General features: G+C 37.6%; 1 protein-coding gene across 2 annotated transcripts in view; it reads right to left on the reverse strand.

Moving 5' to 3' along the window:
- prkcab (protein kinase C, alpha, b) overlaps positions 1–17,396 on the reverse strand; it is a 151,956-nt gene that overhangs the window by 121,597 nt on the left and 12,963 nt on the right. The gene's annotated exons all lie outside the window — the stretch shown is intronic.

The raw sequence follows: 17,396 nt of genomic DNA on the forward strand, positions 1-17,396 counted from the left end.
CTACTTCTCAGATCTCAGCTGTCTTTTTTTTCGCTCTCCATCTTTTTATTTCATTTAAAAAATGTTATATATTAGACTACTTCTTCTCCCACTCTTCCACCCTCTTATAAGAATTTATGTTATTCCTTCAGGTACTGATTATTTGCTTTTCTTTTGTCACTGCTTAGAGATACCACCAATATTTACATTTAATCACCTTTTCAGCCTACAACAGCTGGATTGATGTAATAATGAGTGCTATTACTGCAGAATTACTGGAGCAGGAGATGTGGGAGATAACAGTAAAGTAATGTGGAAGTAAATGTACCTTCCAGAGGATTTTGACACAATTTTCCAACATCCCTGAGGATTTCGGGCTGGCTTAACTGTTCTTTCAACACATTTCAGTCTGGAATAGTTTATGAACGAACCACAATGCAGTGCATGTTTCATAAAACGTTTTATACTAATGCTATATCCATAAATGATTACTGAGTATAAACATTGATTAGGAAAAAAAGTTACTTTACTAACGTATTTGCTAATTTGATATTAATAGCATCAGTAAATTTGCATATTTAACAGATTTAAACTAGCTAACCAGGCTATAGATTGATAAAACTTTCATAGGATCATGGATTCAGTCAGTATAACATTACCTGGTTAAGTGATATATACCTTGCATTCATCATAGATTAGCTACATTCTGATTATTTATCACACTGAGTGTTAGTAAGGTACTCTGGGAAAATGGCCATGGAAAAAAAAAAAGAAAAATGATCATCTGGAGATTGCAGGGGTATTAACCAATCATGGATGTGTGTTTGCTCATGTATATAGAAGAGGGCAATTACAGCTGTCCTCCGGGTGTGTTCAGATGTGATATAGAATGAGCAGTAGTTTGAAAAGATGTGCTGGCTTCACGTCTCACAGGAAGCACGTGTTAGCCCACACCCTCCCTAATTACTTGCGGTCATGCTATAGGGAGAGCTTGGGGTAAAAATGGGACCTCCCAAAAAAGGTGCACTAACTAAAGACAAATGCATAGCATGTACCTAGTCACATCGGCTTAGTGAACAACATGACAAAGATAAAAGATTACATTTCTGTGAAACACTTCAACAGGTCGTGCAACAGATTAGTCAGCTTCACTTACAAAATTACCTTCACCTCACTCACATCACACCTACGTCACAAATAAACCTTAAAGTAGATTACATTAGCCTACACACAGTAGCTCTTCAGTAACATGCACAATACAGTACCATAAAGTCATTCATTTAATCTATACATTACATGTGGTGTATATTTAGCCCATACAATATACAGCCAAAGACTGTAGACGTGTGATCATCACACGCATATGTGGGTCTTCCCCAAACTGTTACCACAAAGTTGAAAACACACAGTTATACAGGATGTCTCTGTGTTCTGTAGCATTATAATTTCCCTTCACTGGAACTAAGGGGCCCAAACATATTCCAGCATGACAATGCCCCTGTGCACAATACATTCTCCATGGCTTGGTTTGCCAAAGTTGGAGTGGATGAGTTTGAGTGGCCTGCACAGAGCCTTGATCCCCACCCCACTAAACACCTTCGGGGTGGAACTGGAACTGGCATGCCAACTGCGCCCCAAACCTTCTCGCTGACATCAGTGCCTGACCTCACTAATGCTCTTGTGGCTGAATGAGCAAATCCCCATAGCCACGCTCCAAAATCTAGTGGAAAGCCTTCCCAGAAGAGTGGAGGTTATTATAACAGCAAAGGGGAGATTAACTCTGGAATAGGATGTTCAGAAATGTTATGGTCAGATGTCCACAAACTTATAGTGTAATTGGTTAGCGGTAATACAGTCACTAGTAAAACTGTTGTCCTGCTCAACACTCCATAAAGAGTTGAAAATCAATCCCACAGTTCTTCAGGAAAAGCAGATTTTCATGATTTTCTGTAAATGACTAAAATAGCCCGGAATAACCATATAATATCACCAGCATAATATAACATTACAACAACACAATATTGTATAACCTTTTTATCACAGCAAGTGTTTGCAGCTCTCTCACATATGGTATTTTCCTCTCACAAGGGGGATTAAAATGAGATCACATCTCTTCCCCTCAACACATTATTTCCTTTTAACATGCCTACCAAAATACCAGCACCAGGGAGCATTAATCTCGCTTTAGTTCTGAGTAAGCAGAACTAAACCATACGGTAGAATATCTTTAAATAATCTCATAATGTAGAGAAGAGCTCGCTAAACCACCTCTGGGACTGAGATTACATGTCTGTGTAGAATGTTTTAATTCAAGTTTCAATTCAGGACTTTTCACAATATTAAACTTACAGTAAGTATAAATGGATAAAATGCACAATGTGTCTTTCTTTAATAAATCAAATTGCTAGCATTGGCAAATAGCTATAAAACAAGAGAAATAAAACACTTGCTGTTATTGGAAAATAGTTAACTTCCGCTTCACATCAGGCTGCAACTCACCACTCTGATGCTGAGTATTTTCCTATAACAACACATTCTGCAGTGTTTTATTCCTCACACTAAAAAGCTCTTAAGAATCCGGCTACAAAAGAATTTCTCAGTCTGCTCAGCTGAGTACTCTGTATTTGTAAGTACTAAAATGACTAAATGTGAGTTTGCAGAATAAGCTATACTGTTATGGTGAAGATATGGTGATGTTCATGGTGGCGTATAAACTGGAACTGAGATTACACCTCTACCTCAAGTGTTTCAATTCAAGTACAGTTAGTAATTGGGCCTGTCAGAGGGATGAAGTAATTTACATTTAAGCAGTAGTCCACATTAAATGTCCTCCATGCCTCTTTGCATTTAGTACTTATGCTTTATATACTCGTGTATATTTGCCTGTTTGTCCTGCTGGTTTGATTCCTGCTCTGTTTACCTATCTCCTGGGTAGTCCTGCCTAGTTTATGCCTGTTTGCTGAACGCCTGACCTTTTGCCTTTTGCCTATTACTGGGTTTGAATTGTCCTAGTCCTCCTGGTTGTTTGCCTTGGTTTCTTTTCGTAAAACCTACCCTTGCATCCGTCTGTCGTAAAAAAGAATGCAGGTAGAACCAAATTTTAAATCATATTCCATTCAGACTTTTATTCATTAATTATTCATTCAACTTCAGTAACTGCTTTATCATGGTTAGGATTACAGTGCATCCTGAGCCTATCCCAGGAACACTGGGCACGAGGGGAGAATATACCCTGGATGAGATGCCACTCTATCCCAAGGTACCATGCAAACACACACACACACACACACATCACCAACATCATGATCATGATCATGATCATGATGTCTACATTTTAAAAGGGCTTAATTTTACCCCATCAGTTAATCTGGAATCATCTCCTCGCAGAAAATGTTAAAATGAAAACTGTGAACTCAGACTTAAAAAGGAGCTACAGAGCAGCACATAAATCTGTTTTCCACAATTAAAGGCGACTAATTATACTGGAGCATACTGGTAAAACAAAGGAGTTGCCAATGAAGTGGTCCATATGGTGTCGTCCCACCTACCCACTCGAGGGTCACATGGCAATGCCGACAGCTCTAATTGGCGGGCTAAGGATACCCATTTTGTAGTACCACCCCCATTAGCCAGCAGCAAGAACATGGAGAAGCTTGTAAGCAGCAGCGAGAAGAGTGGATTCGTCTGGGACTCACTGATGTATTGCTTACTATTCCTGCTATTCCTCTGCTGATTCTGCCAGTGAGCAATCCAAACACCTGCTATTGGTCTCCCACTGTACCACACTCCAACACGGATCTAATGCACACTGATTGGGAGGAAAAAAAGGGAAAGGTGTAAATGAAGGATGGCCAGCTAAGCAGGAGGACTGGTTGCCAAAGCTTGGGGATTTGGTGTACATTTGGTGTCAGAAACTGATGAACGGTTTTACTGATGAAGCCCATAAAACCTCCATTTGCAGCATCCAAGTGTCTCAGCTACGGCATTGCACAAATGAATTGTTAAACAGGATTGTGAATAGAGACAAAGACAGACATATGCAGCATTTGTTCTCTCTATTTATCTTTCTCCTTTGGTTCAGCTTAGCTCTGGGAGGCTAAATTCAATTAAAATGGAAATAAAAACTCTCTGCAAAAACACTTGAGCTTTACACAACTAGGTGTCAATCCAAAGACATCTGAAACCACACATATTCTTAATGTAAATAATGATAAATAGTCAGGAACAACAGCATTATTTCAACTGAAAGAAAAGAAATTATAAGCAATGCTATGATACATCCTCCAAGATGATATACATAAAGTGGTAATACAGTATACTTAAGGTGAAAAAAATAAAGATAATGCCAGCCAAATAAATTATATGAGGCTGAATGCTTATTGAGAGAGTAACATAGTGCAAAACACTGATTACAGTATCATTTCTGAGTTTGCTTAAATTGTATTTAAAAATGACTGCAATACAGTTATGGTAATGAATAAACTTAAATTCATTCATTCATTCCTCTTCAGTGACCGCTTTATCCTGTTCAGGGTCGCAGTGAATCCAAAGCCAAGCCCAGGAACACTGGGCGTGAAGTGGGAATACACCCTGGTTGGGACACCAGTCCATCACAAGGCACCAGGCACACACTCATTCACACACTCATTCACACCTAGGGAGAAATTAAGCCCCTCTCCACCTACTAGCATGTTTTTGGGAGGTGCGAGAAAACCGGAGAACCCAAAGGATAGCTACATGAACATGGGGAGAACACGCAAAACTCCACTCAGACAGTAAGCTTATCTCAGGATCGAACTGGGGACCTGGGAGGTGTGAGGTTACCTGCTGCGTCACTGCGCCACCTAATTATTGGCTTAATTAATATAATTATTGTTGGCAAACTCAAAAAGCCTATTGTAATCAAATTCTTCATATTTTTGGCTAGGATTTTTGCAAAACAAGTCAGAATTCTACTGCCTGTACCAGTGCTTCAGTCTAAAGCAGGGGTCATCAAAGTAAATGTCATGAATTGCATGAATAAACAGGTGTATAGGTATGATGTGTCATATTTAGCAATTTTTCTTTTAGAAGAATTTCCATTTCTTTGAATCTAAGATGACTTTAACTTGTAAATGTTTCATAAAGGTAAAGTCTGTTTTGGGGAACAGTATCAAATGTAGCAGTGAGATCCGTGTGTGTGTTTGTGTGTGTGTATGTGTGTGTGCATTCAGAGCATCACAGCATGCTGGTATTCAGTATTCAGTGAAGATTAAACCTGGTGATTACTGGAGACATTGCTGCTTAGTCTGTTGGGATTGGGAATGTGATTACAGCTTTCCTTTGTGAAGAAAAACAAGGGAAGTAATAATAAGGTCTTGGCTTGGGTTTCGGGAAGAATATTGGCTTGAATTTCAGGAAGAAGATTAAAAATGACTTTCTGCAGCAATTTATTTATTTAACACAGCTGTGTTAGCTACTTGAAATGAACTAAATGTTGCATCTCTCTTTCTTTGTCTTGGTTCAGGTAATGAATCATATTGTCATAGTCTGAGAAAGTGAGAAAAGGGATGCTATCACAGCTAAAAATTGGTTTGTTTTCTTTTTTTTTTACTGTCATAGATTAATCACAGTGATGATTAAGGCTACAGGTGTGGGCAGGTATGTTTTTAAAATTCCACTCCCATCCGTTCCCACAGAAAGTTTGATCAATCCTCCTTCAGTTATTCCTGTTTGTACGTGTTTGTAATGTTTTCTCATGAAATTTGTTGGTTCTGTTTCTCAGAACATAAGCAAATAAGTTATTTACTCCACCCTGGACAGGATAAAATAGCTCATGAAAATGAATGAATGAATAAATGAATGAAGATACTGTATATGATTTGTGGCCATTGTAGTTTAAAACTTTAACACACTGTAGCTAAATAAAAAACAAATGACACCGGTTAAATAGTTTAGCTCCTTGTAATCTGAATCAACAACCACAAAAATTTTAGTCCAAATATAAATAGTGAAAATTTACCCACGAATCCTAAGAGATATAGGAAATCTAAATGCTGCATTAGCTGCTGTTGCTAACTACTTTCTTATGTCAGCACCCGCAACATTAGCAGGGGCAAGAACTGCTCGCAAGTCAGTGCAAGTCTATGACGTGATGCAGCTCTAAAATAATAAACTAAGCTGTACCTCACATTTTGTTGATTTTTAGAACATTTTCTTACATATACACAGATGGGAAAGTTTGGGAAAAGCAGTGGGATACAGGCTAATGTAAACGTACGGTGGGATGGAAATGATCATAATCCAATACACGCCTGGTCTGAGCAAGTGTTATCTACTAACTAAATCTACTAACACTCATTAAAACAACTATAACAATAGAGTAATAAATAATAATAAATAAATAATAAATAATTAATAATAATAAATCAAAGAGTTATTTTTCTAAATTCAACTGGAATCACCACTGCAGTTCATTGTCAGTGTGTAATTAAACATGTAATCTATGTGCCCATCCATCTGAGAACTGCACATAAGCTTTGCATGATTTTTTAAAAATTTTTTGAAGTTCTGAATGGCCCAAAATAATGGTTATTTATGATACATTCAAAAGAAGAATAGATCATGGCGAATCATAAGTTTATAGTTTGTTGCTTATAGTTCATAGTGATCCAAATCCTTAATTAGACTTATTTTCTCAAAATATTTCACTTTTTCATCCATCCATTCACCCATCCATTCATCCATTCATCCTACTGTGTGGCAGTGGATCAGGAGCTAGAGCTGTGCAGCAGGCCCAATAAAAAGTGACAGCATTGGGCAGTTTTTACTTTCATGGAGCCTGAATGGTAAAGAAAGACCACCTTCCTTAACAAGGGAGTGTACTGAAAATGGTAGGTAATTCGCACGCTGCTGAGCAACACGTTTATCACGTTTATTCAATCATCTTCAGTAAATACGTTATCCTAGTCAGGGTCGCTGTGAAATGAAAACAAATAAATTACTAATTTATTTTGGGAAATACAACCAACTAACTTCATAAGAAAATATCGCAGGTGTGAACAAAAATAATAACTGCGGGAGTGGGCGGGGTTGGTTAAACTTTCTGCTGGAGTGGACAGGATTTGTGCAAATTCCTTTGAGAGCGAGGAGCAGTGGGATTAAAAAAAAAAAAAAAAGTCCCGCACATACCTCAATCCAGAGCCTATCCCAGCAACACTGAGTATAAGGCTGATATATCCCCTGCATGGGAGACGGTTCCATCACAGATCATCTCACACACACACACACACACACACACACACACACACACACTCATTCACAGCTAGAGGCAATTTAGAATCGTGCCAATCCACATACTGGCATGTTTTCGAGTGGGAGGAAACATGCAAACCTCCACACAGACAGTAAACTCAACTCGAGACTGAATCCAATGCTCTACCTTCAAAGTCTCTATCTCTATGAATCCTTTGTATTTGAACTCTCCCTAAGCAAGCCATGTACAGTTATCTGTTATTTGCATGATGTAATCATTGGATGTAAACAAATAGCTCTTGCAAAGAGTATGCTGTCTCAGTCACACAGTGCAGAGCGACATAAAGAAAGGAATGGAAAACTTCATGCTCAGTAAAAGGACACACACCAACAGCAGGAGGAGGAGGAGGAGAAAACATGGAACCGACATTTGTCATGGCAGCACACAGATGGTGGTCTGATGAAGGAGAGGAACATAAACCACTGAAGGGAAAAAGCTCCAATAGTTTATGTTATTTAATAAGTTAGATTTCATCCTTACAGTAAAACTAGAGCAGTTACAGCAGGAGATGTGGTGTAACAGTTCACCTTGTGTCACTGAGTATGTATGTGTGTTTGTTTGCATTTCTACTATATGCCCACTCTCCCACACACACATATAAATACTATTAAACGTAAAACAATATAAACAAGTGTGTGTGTGTCTGTGTGTGTGGTGACTCACTGGATCATGATGATTATCCAGTGCTTGAGAAGGGACTCAGGTCATTACAGAGGGCAGGAATGTTTCTTAGGTCTCTCTGTGCGCGTGTGTGTGTGTGTCTGTGTATACGTGTGGAGCAAAGAGTGGAAAGATTATATGAGAGGTGGTGTGCAGCTGAGTCCTCTGTTGACAGACCTGTCTTTGTGTGTGTGTGTGTGTGTTCTCTGTTAGCACAAGGAGGCAGGAGCTTCCAACCTTCCACTCAGCGTCACCAGTTCACTGCACAGCAGCAAAGGAAAAACACACACATTTCCACATTTGTCTATCCTTGTGAGGACCTTCCATTGACATGACACAGCTAATTAAAGCTATGCTACACCTAAATCTAACCCTTACCTTAACCACCATAACAGGAATCTCATCAGTAATAAACAATATGTGTGTTAAACAGTATGTGTGTTAAATAATAAGAGAAATCAGTGCACAATAGATCCCGCGCTCTCACCGCTGCGGCCAGGGATCGATTCCCAGGCAGGGAACCAACCCAGCTACTGGGAGTGCACTCTCAGTGCCGGTCCCAAGCCCGGATAAAATGCAAGGGTTACATCAGGAAGGGCATCTGGCATAAAACCTGCGTCAAATCAAACATGTGGTCCAATGATCCGCTGTGGCGACCCCTAATGGGAGCAGCTGAAAGAACAACAACAATCAGTGCACAATAATCACTGGCTTACCACTTCCACATGGATTTCTTTCACTGGCGAGTAATATGAAATAGCACTGTATTACTTCCTCGCATGCATACCTCAGCGAAAAGGCTCGAAGCTTTCCTCTAAAAATAGTCCACCTTCCCATACCCACAACTCTTATTTTAGTGTTTAATTAATCACAACTTCTTCAAGTACTTATGCTGAGTGTTCGGGTACATATTCCCAGAGGGCGCTTTGCTAAGCCTGAGAATAGGAACCCAGCCTCATGAAGCACCTGCCATCTTAAAACTCTAAATTCATCTCTGTGAACCAGCAACCAGTTACACTAGCTGAATATACGTAAGTTCTGTTGTAGCCTAGTTTGAACATAAATGTCCACTACCTTTGAGTTTACAAAGTACATAAATTGATGGTTGTACCAACTGACATAGTTGGTACTTAAAACCTACACCTACCCCTAGTAGGTGCAATGTTCACTATGAATAAAGTATAATAATGTGTAATATAAATAATGTGCAGAGTAAATTTTGTTAAGATCTATTCATGTGGATAGGTCATGATCACTGGACACATATGTTTTTGTCACATATGAGAAAATATTGCAAAGATTTATCTCACAATTGTGACTTTTTATCTCCCAAATGCAAGTTAATATCACACAGTTGTGACTTTTTATCTCACAACTGCAACAGACAGTAGTATCATGCAATTGTGACTTTTTATCTTGCACCTCCGAGTTAATATCACTCAACTGTGACTTCTATAAAGTCTATAAAGTGATAAATCTGCATAAGATTTTCTCATACATAGAACAAGCCTCCATAATTATGAGACCATAAATATGCTATTTTTATATCAGACAGTGTAGTGAGCTCTTTCCTCTGGTAGTGCAAAATGTCATCAAATTCAGATATTAGAAAAGTATTATACACCACCAAAGATGTTAGAAGTTTGCCATTAATGTAATATTGTATTGGTGTTCATTGTACATAAATGCAAATTAATTTTGCAAGCATTAGTTAATTTTTGTTGCTATGGTTCATTACTAAAATGGTGTTAAATTTGTCTGTTGCCTAAGCAGCAGAAGAGAACAAGTGCATAGCAGAACAAAATACAAATATAAGAGATGGATAAATCGAGTCACCACTTTATTATAAAACACACTTCTTCTTGATTATTTTATTCACTTGTTAATTTAGTTAATTTATTCTGCAAAACATTACAATGAAAAAAGACAGACATTAACCACGTTCCTGCATCGTAACATAGCTCTCTTGTGGATGTAGTATTTCCTGTTTGTGTCACATTAAGTTTCTGATTGGGTGCCGAGGGTGAAATCTGTGCCACAAAGTTTCGATCTATGATCACTTTACATGCTACTAGTTATACTAGACACTACTACTAGTGTCTGAGGAGCAAAATCTACACCACACTAGTTTTAAACCAACTACACTCAATGTATAGTTTAGGACTGACCTTACATCTTGACTTATAAGCAAACTTATACTCAGCTGGTGCTACTCGTCCCATGATCAGAAAGTAGAGGCAATGGTATTCTGTGGATGATTCGCAAATGGCTCACTGTACCACATAGGTTAAATCGAGTTTCTTTAGCCTGTGTATACTCTATGTGTTCAGTAGAAAGGCATTGAGGATTCAGTTTTTGGCTGCTATCATTCTGTCCAGCTGTTATGGCTCTCTGTCTGTCTCCCTCCATCACTCCTCCAGCTTTTCTATGCTAGATTTCTCCTGTCTATAAAGATTACACAGACCCATAGAATGATGTAAAGTACTGTGCAAAAGTCTTAGGCACATGCAAAGAAATGCTATAGAGCAAAGACACCTTCAAAAATAATTAAATTAAATGTTTCTACATTAAAAAAAATACTATAAAGAGCAGTAAACACTGATAAATGAAACAAAGTCAATATTTGGTGTGAATAACCCTTTGCTTAAAAATTTTTTAAAAATAGTAGTCTCGGGTACAATGTGTGCAGTTTTACAAGGAAATGAGCTGTAAGTTTTACTGAGCATCTTGCAGAACCAGCCACAGCTCTTCTGGAGACTTTGACTTTTGCACTTGCTTCTTATTTTTGCAGCAAAACCCAGCAGCCTTCATTATGTTTTTTGTCTGAAAATGTGGTCTCTAATGTAATACACTGCTTTCTTTACTGACATACAAACATTTTTCTGTAACATTTAATTTTGTGCTGGAAAACTAATGTTTGGGAATCTAAAATGTTTTTGTACTGACTTGATAAAGCAAAAGTCATAAAATAAAAATCTATAACAAAGTTTGTACTGAAAAATAGGGTGCCTAAGACCTTTGCACAGTACTGTAGGTCTACTTAAAGTAAACACTAATCTGACTCACATTACGATAAACTTTAATTACACATTTGTGTGGTGGTTTGGGAAAACCCATTAGATGTTATTATGGCTGAATTCTGGCAAACATTTCAAAAAAAGACAAAAAAAAATCTAGTTTGGAGCAAAACTGTTTTCTGGACAGTAATATCCTTTGAAATCTCTACTTAAAAACATAAATATATTGCACCCAAACAACATGGAATTGTTTTTGTTGACTTTACAATTTTACCTATGTGGTAAAACAGTCAGTCTGCATAACAAGGTCTAAAACCTTGCTGGCTAAGTATGATTTTCTTATACAGTTAATTTGATAAAGTAGTTGGATAGTTGTGTGCTGTTGCGAAATGGACATAAGCACAATAAATTTAGTTTGTAATCAGATACTGGATGTGAAGATGTCCTGCACCTGCACCATTATATCATCACCAAAACACACTTACACACTCTGTATAGATGACAACTGACAACATTTTAAAATGTTCAGCTGCTGTAATAAACATGTCAGATTTAGCCAGCAGAACAGAATGATTTAATCTTTCTGAAATAATCAGCGATTATTTTATTTTATTTTGTAAGAGCAAACAGTCAACAGTTTTAATGCTGCGAGTAACTTTTACGTCAGGCGATAAGACTTTTACCTCTGGTGATAAGAATTTTACATCAGGTGATTAGAGATATTTGTATAGTAGAAATTTGACCATGTGAAGGGTCGTTACAGGCTGCTACACGTTTACCAAAATGTGTAATGTTTCTATTCCACACTTTTCACTACAAAAAAAGCAAGCCTCGTCTGCTTCAGGCCTTCTTATTCATCCTGATTACAGCACATTAAAGTCAGCCTCTCCCACTCACAGTTTGTGGTGATGAAGCAGCTACACATCTCGCCCTCTTGCTTTCTTCCTGATGATACGCTGTCGCTAAACAGTGCATGAGGAAGCTTTTGCCCTCTCATTACGATAACAATGCGACTCAAAGAAAATACAGCATGATGACAATTAACTTCAAGGGCAGTTGAGGCTCTCAGCTGAAGGGGAAAAAGCTTCAGAGTCTTTCAGCCGCTATAGATTTTGCCTATTCTGAGGGGGAAGGAAAAAATATTTTGATGGTTCAACTAAAAGGCTATCTACAGATGTAAAATTAAATTACTTTGACAGTTGTGGCCATGGCAGACACTGAGACAGCTGGTAATTCAACATGAAAGCATTTGTTGTTAGCGAGCTCATGCTAAGCTCTCATAGACAATTTGATGGTAGCAAGGCTAATGTTTCATTAATTATCCTGTCATGGACACTGTCTAATCTAAGAACCCTTTTAGTTAACAGATAAAGACCAAAACACTGTGAAAAGGTTAGTAAAATATAACAAGAGATAGCTGAAAAGGCAACTGTGGGCTGGTAAAAACGCGAATGTGACGTCATTAGCGAACAATCATTTTTGTTGACAGGGTCTAGGCAGTATTGTAATTATCTCATGAGCTAGAATTGGTGTATAACACTTCAACAGTGACCTTGCATAAGCAATGGGGTGTGTGTGTGTGTGTGTGTGTGTGTAGCCCTCCTGGCCAGCCTGTCATCACAGCTCTATGTGAAAGGTGCTAGGCGCTAATCACGGTAGCCTCCTATAGTTCTCTTAATTAGCTGAACCTCTTCCTACAGTTCCCTTCCTGCTTCACCCAAAAAGAATTTGTTAACACTTATATTGAGTTCAGAGGCTAAGGGCGTCCTCAACAAATAGATTAAACCCCAGTATTAGAGGAACATGTAAAACTAGACTAAACAAGACCTGTTGTGTTGTTGTATTTTTGTGTTGCGCCAATAAAAAAATATCTGGACGATACTCTTTAGGGCTGTGGCTCTGATGCCATCATTTTGGTTACACCTACATTAGGTTATAAAACATTCACAAAAACACTTTTAATGAATTTTAATTTCATCACATTCCTCCCACATAAAAATTTTCTTTTTTTTAACTGACAGACACATACAACTCTCTTGCATTATGAATAAAAGACTGATGCAAAAGAGAATTATCAGCTTAATAGTCTTGTTTTCCCTTAAATTTATAAACAATTTAGAAAAGATTTTACAAATGAAAATGAAACTGTAGAAAATGTTACAAATTTAAAAAAGAGCAACATTTTTTTTATTTTAAAAGTGAGAACTACATAGTTAAAGTGTGCATTGTGGGCTTAGTTAAGTGACAGAACTGTTAATTTTTCCTTTCAAAGTTGTATTCGAATTTTAATTTGTTTAAACAATTTAACATTTGAGTGCATTCTAATATATTTATCAGCCTATAATAGAGACTGAAGAGTGTACATTTCCACAGTTCTTATATTCTTAACCTTTGTTTATGTATAATAAACTGTTTCAGAATCACTTTTATTCATTGTTTTTTTAAATACATTTGCGATCAAGTGACACAAATTCTATTCGTTTTATTTTGTTGGGTTTTTTTTGTGCAATATTGTCCCAATTTGGTCATTTGTCAATTCTCAGCCACTAGCTGGCTCTTCCTATCACATGACAGCTACCATGAAGCCAGCCACCGCATCATTTCCAAGTGCTGCTCATGCTCCATCACAGGGCAGCTGAACACTCTTGGAGGAAAGCACTATCTACCCTCTTCTGCATGAGCTCACACCCGCCCACGATTGGTTAGCATTGCTCTGTTTGACAGAGGAGATAGTGTGACATCCCTCTCACCCACAAACTTTATTCTCTCAGACTCCTGGACATGGCATTGTCAGGAATCAAACTCACTTTCTCCTCGCAAATATATATTTTTTTCAAATTATTTTTGATAGGGGTGTTTAGCTAATTAACCCCCAAAACATTTTTTCATTACCTTTTTAATACGTCTTTACCAAGAGTGCTAATAATTCTGGAGCTGGCTCTGAATCAGATACATAGGTTAGTAGGTAGGTGTGTTTGTTTTGATAGGTTGGTTTGATAGGTGGTCGAAATGTTGAGACAACAGCCAAATGATATATCAAAGAAACACGACAATCAGGAATTGACTCTTCAGTGCAGAAACATCCTCAACTCTCATCCTTTTCATTTGTACTCCAATTCTTATAGCTGTGACTCTTCCTACCTTTGCCTTGCACTTAATTTCTGGTCAGTTGGTTGAAACTTGTAGCTTTGGTGTTTAATTGGTTTTACTTTCAGCTCTTTCAGCAGCTTGGATGCTTGCACTGTATACTTGTTAGCAGATAAAAATAATCTGCCAGAAGAATAAATGTAAATTTAAATGTGAAATCACCAAAAGGAGTGGCTTGAGCTATTATTAGTAGAGTGGAGTTAAGGAAATAACTAACAAGCAATTCCACAGGCATCTCCACTCGTCCTGGAGCTATATCATTTCTAGCACACGCTCCAAGCACCCATGCCCAGCAGATGTGTTCCCCTGGCAACCTGAGCAGCCCATTCAGATGCTAGTGGGTGTGTGACAAGCCCACGACAAGTCATGAGGCACTCTTGAATGTCATTGGGGTGGAGTGGGAGTGTCGGGGTCACTGAGAGATGAGAGGGGTGAGTTAATTATAATAATTAGGGCTTGACTAACAAATCCATTACTCATGCGATAAGGGTTTGGAGAGTGGTGATGCACTGAAGGACATGAATGAGTAGAACCTTTTTAGATAAATGTTGCCAATGGACAGCACAACACTCACCACCTCACAGCCTCGCATCACTCCTCTGTAGGCTGGATAATGGAACATGAAGTGAATGGGAGTCTGAAAGTGTCCACACAGCCTTTTTGGGCTTGCTCACGGCTTCGAAGACGGGTGTTTACTTAGAGGGGAAAGTGAGGAGATATTTTTAGGTCTACAATGACACTTGATCTTGTTTTGTAGAATACAGTGAATCACAGAAAGAGCATTGAGTGTATCCTTTCAGTTTCTTTAAGTGGAGTGTATGACCTGTAAAATATGTTTCCATAGATGCAAAGGGAAAGGTTTGTACAACAAACACTAGCGAAATGCTTGAGGTTTGTAGTTGCCAGCGAAAAAGGTTTAGAAAATTAAAAGTATGCTTGAATTATCTTTGTACTTATTGATATTTGTACATATTTACTGATAAAATGCACTTCCATATATTGAGAATGTATTTTTTTTAAATCCAAAGTATATTCTACTTATATAAATTACAAGCTATATAACAGTTATCATTTTAACTTTCACAGAGTATTTTAATCAGTATGAAGAATATAACTATAATAGAGGTGTGTATAAGCTGATTTAAAAAGTGATTATAATGTTTGTATTTTTATTTTATATTTTAATATAAAGTACAGTAAATGTTTTAAATATACATACAGACACACTTATTTTTTAAATCAGTATTTTAAAAAGCACACTAATAGAGTACTATAGGTACTCTAGACAAAATTAGACGCAAAATTATATTTAATTTATACTGAATATTATACTCACCTTGCGGGCTGGTGCCTACGGCCAAATCAAAGCCATACCAATATTCAGTATAACTGCACTCTTGCTCGTGAGATACATATATATATATACATTATATATATACATTATATATTAATATATATATATACACACACACAGACATTCATACACCTAATTTCATACTAAAGTACAATTCATTCATTCATTCATTCATTGAATAGGTGGTAATTAACCTAATATCAATAAACACCAAACCTCACCATAAACCCATAATTTCAGGTCCCAGGACCTGTCGACAGATCCTCATTTGTTCTGCTACTTGTTACTATATGATCAACAGTAGTCACTGAAAACTATGACTTCAGTAACTGATAAATGACAGAATAATCAATATAGACTTTGAGATATTAACTAAGATTTAGACTAATTTCACTATTTTAACTATTTCACAATGCATTGTTTAATATAAAAAAGAACTTGAGAAACTTGAAAAACCATAAAGTTAGCCTATGATTCTCACGGTTCTGTGACAACGCATAGACATTGGAGAAAAACAGTCACAGTGCTCTTAAACAAGCCACACATATTGTTATAGATCTTATGAGATGTGAGAGGCTGACTTCTGGGAAGAACAGTATGAAGCGCAGAGTTGTGTAACATGTTTATTGTTTCATGGCTCTATCACAGCCCTGGCTCACATATTCCACCACCCCCTCACTTCTGCCGCCCTCGCCAGTTAATGAGCTTGGGTTTTTCTTGCAGACAAAAGTGATGGCTCCCCCTTCCTACGCAACAATTAAGAGACAGCCACTATCAACCCATCTGTCAGTGCTTCGGAACATCGGACGTATATGAGCATCCCAGCCTTACGTGCTTCAATTTCCGAAATACTTCCCTCAATGGATGTGTGTCTAAATATAAGACAGTGTGTGTATGATGCTGCCACACTAAGTACCACTATCACACTTACTACGCATATCTGTAGTTTAAAAGCAGGGCACGTTAAAATCAAGGAGTAAACCAAGGGCTTTTTGGGATTATGGTATACCTTTCTTAAAGAAATTGCCACTGGAGTAGATAATAATATCTGTGAAATATGTTACAGGGTTTTTAAATGGCCTACTTTAAAGAACAAATACACCAGGTAAATATTTGAGAAAGAGCAATCCTCTAAACCCCTAAAACTTTTATGTAATTTTGTATATTGCTAATAAAGTCCATATATGGCAGGTAAAAAAAAAAAACAGTGGAAAAAACTATGATGAATTATTGAGTAACTACAGTGAAACTAGACTAAGATATGTAGTCATAAGAGACTCACTGACAGGTCTTCAAATCATTTTTCAGACAAGTTCTTACATTCTAATGAGCAAAAGCTCAAAACAAATACATTACTAAAAATCAGACCAGATGGCAAACTAATATTATATATTATGACATTAGGTTGTAGTTATCGTACTGTCGTACAGATCTCCTATTATTCATACCATTCCACTCCCATAAAAGGTTTCGGCATAATTTGTGCTGCATTTGCAATAACACTAACCTGACTGAATGGCTCACGGAGCCTAAGCAATGGAAGAAGTGACGGATGCAGCATGTCAGATCAAAGCAGGCAGGCACGGTGATGAAGTGAGGCTTTTTGGCAGAGGCCTTGGTGCAAAGGAAGGGGGCAAGTGAGAATCATTAACATGGCACTCATCAGAGACAGAGAGAGAGAGAGACAGAGAGACAGAGAGCGTGTGTGACTGCCAGCTAAACATACCATCTTCACTAAAGTCTAAACAACCCTAAAGACAGACCAAACAGATGCTCTTTCCAGCAACATAACGTCTAAATCAGGGGTTTTGCAGCCAACTTGAAAAAGAATTCCATGGAACTCCTCAATATAGATTTATTTTATGAACATAATCCAACAATTCCGTTTTTAGGCTCATGATATAAATGTGTACAATAATATTCTACTTATTTATTGGAAAATGCT

This window comes from Pangasianodon hypophthalmus, chromosome 13, assembly GCF_027358585.1.
Source record: "Pangasianodon hypophthalmus isolate fPanHyp1 chromosome 13, fPanHyp1.pri, whole genome shotgun sequence".
In the NCBI taxonomy this organism is placed as follows: Eukaryota; Metazoa; Chordata; class Actinopteri; order Siluriformes; family Pangasiidae; genus Pangasianodon; species Pangasianodon hypophthalmus.